General features: G+C 48.7%; 1 long non-coding RNA gene across 1 annotated transcript; it reads left to right on the top strand.

Moving 5' to 3' along the window:
• Positions 1-6,846: 6,846 nt before the first annotated feature.
• On the top strand, positions 6,847-8,667 carry LOC115279637. The gene is made up of 3 exons (XR_003903545.1): positions 6,847-6,891; positions 7,983-8,255; positions 8,555-8,667. It is a non-coding gene; the product is annotated as an uncharacterized LOC115279637 (long non-coding RNA).
• The last annotated feature ends 2,486 nt before the right edge of the window (positions 8,668-11,153 follow it).

Here is an 11,153-nt window from a genome sequence, read left to right as displayed (position 1 = left end):
GCCAACCTCATATCATTCCCCAGATGGGTGAGGTCAGTGACCACCTACGACCATATGCACTCAAATTAACTGGTTTATAGTTACTGCGCAATCACCGACTGCAAATGTGTCGCCTAGCAGCGCTCTCTTTAGCCATAATCCCAGGTACAAAGCCAAACCAATAAGGGGAAAGCTCTCCCCCCATCACGAGGCACTGCCCCTACCTGTCCTTGCAGGGTCTCTGCCTGCAGGACAGGGGGTGCGTCATCGCCTCACCCTCGCACTGCCAGCCCTGGTTAGAAACAGTGCTGGTGCTCACTGTCAGGGAGATGTGAATCAAAACCAAGGTGCAATAGCGCATCACACCTATAGGGATGGCTGGAATCAAAAAGACAAAAATAACACTGTTGGGGAGGCTGTGGAGATAAACGAACCCCCGGGCATCATTGGTGGGAATGCAAGGGGCACAGCCGCTGTGGAAAACAGTATGACGTTTCCTTTAAGAATTAAAAATAGAACTACCATATGTTGCAGTAATTCCACTACTGCGTATTTACCCAAAGAAAGTGAAAACTAACTTGCAAAGACATATGCACCCCTGTGTTTATTGTCGCATTATTTATAATAGCCAGGATGTGGTGGCAGCCTAAATGTCCACCGAAATGGGTGGATAAAGATGGGGTACATATTACAGTGGAATATTACTCAGCCATAAAAAAAGAACGAGATCTTGCCATTTGCGATAATATGGCTTATGAGAGGATTATGCTCAGAGGGAGATCAGATAAAGAACAGCAAATACTATATGATTTCACTTAAAAAAACAAAGCAAACCAACAAATAAACACAAGCAGAAGCAGACCCATGAATATGAGAACAAAGGGATGGCTGCCAGAGGGAAGTGGAGGAGGGCGGGGTGAAAGGGCGAGAGGCACAGGCTTCTGGTTACGAGAGGAGTCCATGGTGCTGTCACAGCGCTGTGCGGTAACGGACACACCTGCGGTGAGCAACGCGTAGACTTTCCAGTCACTCTGTTGGACGCCCAAAACTAATATAACATGTGTGTCTACTATACTTCAAGAAAAAAAGAAAAGAAATAGTGCTGGGGGCTTCTTGGGGCTTCAGTCATTTCCCCGGGATGTAGACACGGCTCAGTTCCCCGGGGGTCTCAAGAGACACTGATAGGTGGACCTCAAACCCTGCCCTAGCCAAAAGGAACCCCGAAGAATCTGAGGGTGCCCCGTGCCTCAGAACCTCCTGGGACTCCTAGATGTCTGTATGCACCACTCTCACCTGAGACCCCCATGTGGCAAGAGCAGCCTCAAGGAAGGGCCCAGATTTTGGAGGTTTTTGTAACCCCAGGAGGACTGCCGACTGGTGCTTCTGTCTCACTGCCAGCAGTGGACTCTCCCCAGGGGCACGTCGCCAGGCTGGTGCTCCTGGCCAGTGCTTGTAGTTGGCGGGGATTGGGGTTTTTTTCTTTTTTATTTCAAACTGATTCTTACGTTGTCCACTTCCCAGGTTTGCTGCTGCGTTGTAGATCCCAGTATCAATTTTAGTTGAAAATGCAGCAAAAACAAAAAGGTAATGCCACTTCCCACACTGCTTCAAAAGGGTTTTAAGTGGGAAAAGGTATTTAGTATTTTTAATAAGCATCTTCAATACTATTGAGTTGGTTTCTTTGTTCATATCACAAGATTAATTATGCTGTCAGACACTTTCAAGGCCTGCTTAACAAAGATTCAGTGATATAATGGTTTGCTTTGCGCTGCCTTTTTTCTGCATAGCAATCACAATCAGCATTAGACAATTTAAAACCCTTTCACCAGCCGGAAGTTCTGAAGAGCCTTTTAATCAACAAAAGTAATTTTGCAAACAACTAGATACAGCATTTTTCATATTAACTAACTTGCATTTAAACTCTGCCTGCTTGATTCTTCCCAGGTCTCTGATTCCTAGGAAACTGGGTTGTTCCCGACGGCCCACAATCTGAAAATGGGGCTCACAGCACACGGTCCTCCCTGGGCACCCCCAAATTTCCACAAACCCTTCCTTCACTCTGTTTATTAAAAAGATTGCATTGGCATGCAAATGTAATTCATTCGTTTTAATTATCTCTTAATATACATATCTCGTCTCATCAGTTAAACTGTTTTTTGTTAATTTGGTTGCCCAGACAGTGCAATCTTGCTGTTCTGTAGCAGCTACAATCGGTGTTAGTGTGTTGTGGTTTTACACAGTTGTTGTTGTTGTTTAAAATTTGCCTGCATTTTCATTATTTTGTGTATGCCTGGAATTTGAAAATTCTAAGGGCACCGTTTCTGATATTTTAAATTTCAGGCTTTTTGAGGGGCGCCTGGGTGGCTCAGTTGGTTGGGTGCCCTGCTCTTGAGTTTGACTCAGGTCTTGATCCCAGCGTCATGGGATCGAGCCCATGTCAGGCTTTGCATGAGGTTCTCTCTCTCCCCCTCTGCCCCTCTCCCCTGCTCATGTTCTCTCTCTCTCCCTCTGCCCCTCTCCCCTGCTCATGTTCTCTCTCTCCCCCTCTGCCCCTCTCCCCTGCTCATGTTCTCTCTCTCTCTCCCTCTGCCCCTCTCCCCTGCTCATGTTCTCTCTCTCCCCCTCTGCCCCTCTCCCCTGCTCATGTTCTCTCTCTCTCACTAAAATAAGGTTAATTAATTTATTTATTAATTTAAAAAATTCGAACTTGTTTGAGATGGACAATAATTGAGTTGAGTCAGAGTTCTTTGCTCATACAGTAGCAGCCCCCTATGAAATGGAAGGTTTGGAGATTTTGTGCATTGAAGGTAGCTTTCCTGGGAGTTATAGCAAGGAGACATATTTAGCTTTTTTTTTAAATCAGGCACATTTAAAAAAATGAAACTAACCTGTTAATGACACCTTTAAAACATTCATTTAAAAAAAAAAAAAGAGGGAAAGGAAGGCCTGGCCAACAGCGGCAATTTGTACCGAGGCTGTGTGTAGTAATTAGGCACCGAAGCAGTGATTCTCGCACCCTAAACCCCTGCGTGTTTGACACGATTTCAACCCTGGCGAGAAATGACCCAGGGATCTGGAGCCACAGGACACGAGGGGCAAGTCCTGTCACAAGAAATAACAGGGTCAGGAGACGTGGCTAATGAAGTCATAGCAACTGGTGCACCGAGCCAATCAGAAGAGGCGCCAATCTGTAAATGAGGATATAATTAGCAGAAAAAATAACATGCTTTGGTTGGATTGGAGGGGAGCCTGTAATGACTGGATATTGAGAAAGATTCCGAAAGATTAGAGCAAACATTATACAACAAAGAATACCTAATTAGGGGAAAAAAGTGAATATGCCTTAATTAGAGGCAAATACATGATTGAAAGACGCAGAGTTGTCTGTTAATATGAACGTAGTAATGAAGGTTAGAGCACGGCTCCTGGTTCAGCTCCGCAAAGCCGGGGAGCACACACATCGGCTTGCAGATGGCGCTTTCTACAACGAGGCGCACAGAGCGGGTGGTGCCCCGAGTGCAGGGCACCTCGTGCCCACAGCACAGGGAGCTAGCTGGTCATCTTGGCCCCAGAAACCCCTGTCTGCCTGGGACACAAGCACCCACACAACGTGTCATGGTGCTTACAATGCAGACAACAGATCAAGTGCCAAAAAGAGCTGTGTCCGGGTGTCAGCATCGAGGCTCGGAGCTCAGGAATCCTGGACGGTTTCCTTTCAGACCCATAGCTGGCCATGTGTGGATTTTGCTTAAGGGATTAAAACAGACCCATCCTCCTCCCAGCCCACCAGACCTAGCAGGCCACCCCGGTCACCCGGGCTGGACCCCCCACGAGTTTTTATGATCCATGACAATGTTCAGAGGAAGCCTCCAGCCCTCCCTCCCAAGCAGCAGACATTTCAAGACTACAAGCAGTCACTAATTTCTCCCCTAGTAGCAAAACTACATGTCGTTTTAGTTCCTCTCTTTTTCCCTTTTTTCCCCAAACTGTTCTGAGTATTGATTTTCATTTATTTTACACGATTCTTAATTGTCATCATTAGCTATCTATGCCACATCCCCCGGCTTAAATATACCCTGTCAATTTTGTAGCATATTTATAGATTAATTTAAATGTGTTTTTAAATTTATGACTGCCTACCTTTGGTATGTTTGTAACATTAAAATACTTACGGTACAGAATTTTTTAATTAAAACTATTCATCAAAGCAAGTCCAGGTAGTGAGCATCTCCCTGTTTGTAGTGAGGGTTCTAACAGCCAGAGTGAGCAAAATAATAGGTCAATTAAAAAAAACCTAAAGATAGCGTTTCCAAAGACCCAATTGTTTAATGAGCATTTGTCAACCGATCCCCCCAAATTAAATTATGAACTTGGTTTTTTTTTTTTTTTTTTAGTTACGGGCATCAGGGGCCCGCATGTGGCAGAAGCAGAGACGAGGCCGTGGCTGCCTGCACGCAGAGCTTGCTTCTGGGCTTTGGCCCAGGGCAACGGGGACCACTTTCTGGAAATCAACCCCTGAAACCGTGGAAAAGTCCACATCGCTTTGCATGCCTCTGGTCTGCCGGACCCTGTGCCGGCTTTGTTTGGACTCTTTAAACCCACAGCCTCACTCTGGCAGGTTCTCTGGCTACTGAAACAGACTTTCCTGGGGCTCTTGATGGCTAGGACAAAAAAATCTCTTCTGTGCTAGCCCACGAGGGCTCTTATTCAAATTCACTTTGCTGGACTGGCAGCTGTCTGGGGAGCAGGAGAATCGTCTACCAAAAACAGTGTGTCTGTGGTCCTCTTTGTGGATGCTGTCCCAGCTTATGCAGGGGACACAGGGCTGAGTCAGAGCACCAGCCGTAAGGGCCCCTCCGAGGAGCAAGCATGTAATGAATGTGATCGAAAAGCCAAACAGCACCCCAAAATGTGATAGTGGGGCTCTGTGTCCAAGTCCTGGGCCCTGACCAGGAATGGGTATGAGGGGATGATCAATCTGCTTTCCCAGGAAGGTCAGAGTGTGTACTTGATGCTGGCGTTTTGAAATTCCTGTCTTCCTGTCTTATTCGAATCTGGGTGCGCCTAAATGTTTAGAATTTTCCTCCTATTTTCTGCCAGTTATTTGAAAAATAGTAGATCATGGACCCCAGGTCCTGGTAATGAGTTTCACATTCCCTGCACTTTAAAAATAACACTTCCTAAAAGCAAAAGGTCCTCTCTTTATGACTCTCCATATTTTTGCAATATTTTATAAGTGGTTTTTCTATGTTTCACCCCTTAGGATTTTTAAATCTACCTTCTTGCCTGGATTATCCCAGCCTCAACCATCAGAGAATGCTGCTTGCTTACAAACAAATATTTGTGACACTCTAAAAAAAATATGGAATGAATAAAATCAACTGATACCTTATTATTATTTTTCCTTTTAGTGTCGAGCTGGCTTTGCGGGTGGAACTTTTAGTGATAGGGCTCAATTTCAGTCCCCAAATAACGGCCTCAACAATAAAACACTTTTCACAGTGTTCTAGCATTCATGAGATCACGTCAAGCTGATTCCGAATCGGAGGTCAAAAGGAAAAAGGATCAGCTTCTATCTACTTGCCAGTTGGCTGGGTGGACACAGGACAGCCGGGACAGTGCCCATGGGGGTCTCCTCGCCCGGTGTGGGTGCTCCCTGGGCCGCTGGGTGGGGGCAGAATCGGTTTATGCCGGAAAGGATGAGGTGAGCTGTTTTGGGCACATCCTGCCACTCACTTCCTGATTTATTTCCGACGTGAGCTTTTATCAAAATGTCCCCATTGACAGGAGGGGGGCAGAGGCAGATAATAATAGAGATAGCTAATGGAGTAGGGTTGCACTGGAATGGGACCAAATCCTCCTTTTACCCGACTTTGAATGCTAAATGAATCACTCAGATTTATACGGAGGTGGAAGCTCCAGAAGGTCCGCATCAGGGCAAAATAGGGTTACAATTCAATAAAACGCGTGGCGATGCTTTATTGACTAATGAACCCGCCGTGCCGCCGACCGCTGTATTTTACTGTCGCAGACCCTAACTGCCTGCAATTACATTGTGAGTGTTGCTAAAGACGTGCCTGTCTTTCCCCCTAGATCTGGAAACAGGTTCTGCCAGAGAAGCTCGGGAGAAAGCAGGTCGCACACCTTTTCCACGTCTTCTGGGGATAGAAGCCAGGCACCGATAATAACAGTGCAAACAAGTTGATGCTGCTATTTTTAAATAAGCTGTTATTATTGACTAACAGAGGTTGCCGTGGGTGGGAAGACAAAGCCTCGGGAGCCAGAGAGTTGCTATGAAGACTTGCACCAGAGAGCTCGTTAATGAGAATAGCTAAGTGCAGAGTTAAATGCTCACCGCCATCCTTCCTGTGCCGTCTTCCCGGGAGCAGCGTGGAGCTGCTGGCCGGGCGTTCCATCCGTGATGTCTTCAGCCCCTGCCCATTCCCCAGTCATTTTGTCTGTGGACCTATCACATCAGCAGGTAAGGCGAGGAGCCGAGCGAGGCAGGAGGCGTGGAATGGCAGAGATGGTGGCTGATTGCCAATAACCAGGGGTCTTTTTATACTGAGAAACAGAGGGGTCACCACCGTAGATGGCTCTGTTCCCACATACACAGTCCACGTGTGTCCTGGTGCAGGAGCTAGAGAAATGCCAGTGTGATTCTTTGCAAGCATGCATGCACATGGACGCGCGCGCAGGCACACACACCAGTGGGCTAAGCCTCCTCCGGATTGTTCTGTGTCTTGGTGCATTTAAGACGCACCTCCGGTTAGGAAGTTTCAGTGCCGGTGGCGCCAGGGCCGTTTTGTGACGCAACAAGAAACTGGTGGCCTGAGCAGGACCGGATCAGCGTGTGGGACTGCAGCAGCATGCTCTGAAGGCTGGGCCAGAGGGGACCAACGGAATAGAGGGGTGAGCCGGGGACGGTGGGTCTGCAAATGGCACATAGGATGCTGTTGGTCAGTGCAAGGGGATGCGCATGCGAGGAAATATTGAAGCTCATGGATTATTTAGAGTAAAAGCTGGTTACAGGATGATTCATAGAGTATGGTTTCACTTTCGTGTTTTTTAACCCAACAAAACATCCTGAATATATTTGTACATGAATAAATACGTACAAATGATCTAGAAAGAGCCACATCCACCTAAGAATAATGGGTGCTAATAGTATACAGTGCTAACATCATGCCAGGCACTGTTCTAAATATTTTACATACATTAACATGCCTGCAAAGCTCACAACAATCCTGTGGGACAGTTACCTTCTGATCCTCATTGGACAGAGTGGGAAATTAAAGCACAGAGAGGTGAAGTCACCCACCCAAGCTCACAGAGTAGGAGCAAGAGAATGGGGGCTCGAGGCCAGGCCCCCGGGCTCTAGAGTCCAAGCATGTAACCTTCCACTCTGCCCCCTGTGCTGTCGAGGTGGCGCTTGGGTGGGAAGTGATCAAAGATGGTGATCAGGGAGCGTCAGACTTATCTGTCGCACCTCAGCTGATAGACGACAAGCATCTACTATTTGGGTATGTGTCATTAGTGTATCCACACAAGTTATATAAGTGCATTCGAAGGACTACTCTGTGATGTCAGAGCCCATGTTTGATTTAATGGTTTGGTCCGTTTGCCAAAGCAGCACAATCTGGCTGTTGCAGGATAGTAAGGAGACTCACTAGGTCTCTAAGGACGCGCCACACACACGAAGTGTGTTCTACGTGTGTGCGGCTTTCACTGTGTTGGGTGGGAAGGAGACCGTCTCCTTCCCCCGACGAGGTGGGCCTGCCAAGCATGGTGCCCCGCCCTCGGTGGCACTCCCTGTCACCTGGACACCATCAATGGCCTTTGACTTCAGAGCAGGACAAATTAGTCCTGCGAGATCCACGTCAATGATGTTAATTCTGCTGTCTTTTAATACTTTTCGTTAAATTTATTGAGTTTTGTGGGTTTATTGACATTTAATTTGCAGGTTTGTTTGTTCTGAGTTGTACAAACGTTCTGGGTTTCAGTTGCACAAGATGATGAGACCGGGAGACACGGGCCAGGGGCTTCCTGAGCCTCCGTTTCCTTCCTCCTTGTCCCACGGTGGCCACGTCATCTGGAGCTGCTCATCCTCTGCCCTCACCTGCCCTCTTCCCTCCTGGGTGGCCTGCAAGTCCTCCCCCCTCACCAGATGCTCCTCTAGGACAGTCTCTGGACCCCAACCCCCTTCAGTAGGCCGAAGCTTAGTGTTTCAAAACGCATCGTACAGAGGAGATTGGAAAGATCATTTATGCTAAAAAGTTAGTGGCTTGAGTTGGGGGCTATGCATTTTTAAAAGGGCATGATAAATTCAACAGGAAAAAAATATCTGAAGATGGGATTTCAGGCACTGTCAGACCTGAGCAATATGGCGTCCACCTGTCCATGTTTCACCTTGACCTTTGGGACAGTGTTGAGTGGGGAGGTTGTAACCTGGCATGGTGCGTTGGCAACGTATTCCTGAGAGGTCCAGCTTCTACATAAAGGGCATTGTTGGAGAGGAGTCAGGGACAGGGACAGAAGCCTAGGGGACGTTTTAGTAAAAAATACCTTTCTTTAGCATGGCTGTCCTGTCTCTGAAGCTCGGGCATCCCTCTCTTTAGCTGGAAGCTAGAAGATTCAATGCTGTGGCTGTGGTCAGTGGGCACACCCCTTTTCCTCTCTGGAAGTCTGTTTTCCCAACAATAAAATGAAGGGTTTGAAGGCTGTGATCTGGTGTGACATCCACGGGACTTGGATTGACTTCTCTCACGGCCGAGGACAATGCCCTGGAGGGGTCCTGCCCAGCTGCAGTGTCTCCCTCCCACCGGTTGGGCCACCCATCACGAGTGCCGCTAATGAGTCCTCTGTGTTTCCTGGAGGCAAGGCTGACCCAGCCCTCCTTTGGTGCCGGATCAATGGGGAGCCGTCTGGCTGTGGAGAGGGGGCAATTTGCCTCCAAATGCAGAGCCCAGCTCTGGGGACATAATGGGAATTTGTGACACTCCATGGAGAACTTTAGGCCCATAAACCATAGACAGTATGTAGTCGCTCATCTGTGACAGACATAATAGGGATAATCGTCACTTAATAAGTAATCCAAGGCTAATTAAATGTTACTAATATACACTGCAAAGATTCTTCTTTCTCCCCCTCACGCTCCTTCGGAATACCCTGCGTGAAGGGTGCAGGAGAAGCTCCTGAAGGTGGAAAATGAAGAAAATAACGGGGGTGGGGGGCAAGGCCATTGCAATGGAGCTGAGGAAGACGGGCTACCCACGTCGTAGAACTCTGTCTGCACAGATGCAGGAAGGTGGGTTCGCAGGGCCCGGGGTGGTGGGGGGCCGAATGGCCTGGACCTCTTGCAGACTTGCAGCCAGGGTGGCTGACCTATCACATAACCACATAAACCACAACTGGAGGACAAGTGCCCGGCCTCTTAGGTCAGTCACTGGCCGTGGGCAGCCCTAGTGATGCAGGGCGGGGAGCAGGCTGTCTCGGACGGTGGGGGCTGTGGCAGAGGGTGCTTTCGGGGCAGGGGCGGCCGAGAGCCGTCACCCACACTCACCGATCTCTGCGTGGGGCTCCGCAGTGTCTGCCACGCCACTTGTCTTGATGCCCGAGAAGCAGCCCGTCTCCTATGAGCCGTGCCCACCCTGGCCTCACATGACTCATTCCACTCATTTCCTGTCTGAACTACCATCACAGATTTTTTTTAAAGAATGATGGCTGTTATATTTGCATGCTTTTTATGAAAATGCTTGAAAGCCCTGGCTCTTCTAGAATCTCCTCTTTTCTTCCTGGCTGTACTGAGATAGTTAGGACTAGCACTACTCTCCCGTTTCATAGATGGGGAGCACTGAGCCCTCAGAGAGGCCAGGCTGCACCAAAAGTCACCTGGTCAGAGGCAGAGCTGGGGCTCAAACAAAGCCCTCCAGTGTGTAACCCAAGGTCCTGAAAACCAGGCTGAGGCTCCTTCAGAGCCACCAGCAGTGGAGAAGCCCATGCCACCTTGCCTGCAGTGCACAGCCTGCGCAGCTGTATGCAGCCACCCTGACTCTGCTAGTACTGACTTGAGCTGGAGTCAGATGAAGCCACACTTCATTGGTCTCCTGCATACTACTCTGCATCCAACTACCTTCTTTTCCTCCTTAACGTTTTTGCTCTTCAAAACTGGCTTGTGATGGTTTTTGGCTTGTCATTATGGTTCTGGCTCTGACCAGACCTAGTTACCTGCAACCAGCCAGCTCACTGGCAGTCCCTGCCCTTGTCCCCCAACGTTTTTTTTACTCTCATTCCTGACAGAATACTGGCTCTGCTCTTCTTTTGATATTGGGTCAGAAGTCACTGGCTAGTCTATGGACGGTGGCCTTTGGGTATTCATCCCAGCCCAATGAACTGTGGCCAGGACTCAGGGTGGGGTGATCTTCATGGGGTCTGTGATAAAGGGGCCCCCACACCCTCCAGTGACAAACCTGGATCATCACCTGTCAGGGAGTGGTCAGAGCCACATACCGCTAGGCGTTTGCAGTGAGATGACTTCCAACTCAAATCTGGGACTCTAAGGCCCAATTATGCCCCTTAGAAACAGAGGGAAACCCACCCTCTAGATAGTTAGTCCATTTGCTAAAGTCTTCCTAGTCAAGCCCTCTACAAAACCATTGGCCAGCAGGCTGCAGACAAGATCTTAGCAGGCCCTGGCCCTTGGCAATGTGCATCAGTCCCCCTCATGGTTTTCCACGAGCCGGGCACAAATCAATTACATGTCACTGCGCACTGAGGGGAGACGGACACACTGCCCGTCTTACCTTCACAGAGAAGATGGACAAAGGTGTTATGGGGAACAAAAGCACAGGACTTGAGGTCAGATGTTCCGTGCTGGGACACTGGCAAACCAAGGGACCCCTTCCAAAGCTGTGTTTCTTCTACTGAAAAACAGGGACAGAGATTCCACCTGGCTGCTTCTTGGGTGACTTGGGACATTGAAGGGGTCACTATTTGTGAAAGCCAGGCATGTGTGTGGATGCCCAGCACAGGTGCCGGCAGGGGGCGTGGCTCTGGGGGTGCACCTGGAGGGTCCTGGGTTGGTGTCAAAGTGGGCTCAGTGCCTCACGTCCTTCCGTCCCCCGTTGTCTGTGTCACTCCAGCTTTCTCTCAGGTGTGTCTTGGCCTGTCCCTCC

Source organism: Suricata suricatta, chromosome 16, assembly GCF_006229205.1.
Source record: "Suricata suricatta isolate VVHF042 chromosome 16, meerkat_22Aug2017_6uvM2_HiC, whole genome shotgun sequence".
In the NCBI taxonomy this organism is placed as follows: Eukaryota; Metazoa; Chordata; class Mammalia; order Carnivora; family Herpestidae; genus Suricata; species Suricata suricatta.
The sequence above is the reverse complement of the archived record's forward strand: the minus strand, read 5'-3'. Positions and strand labels throughout refer to the sequence as shown.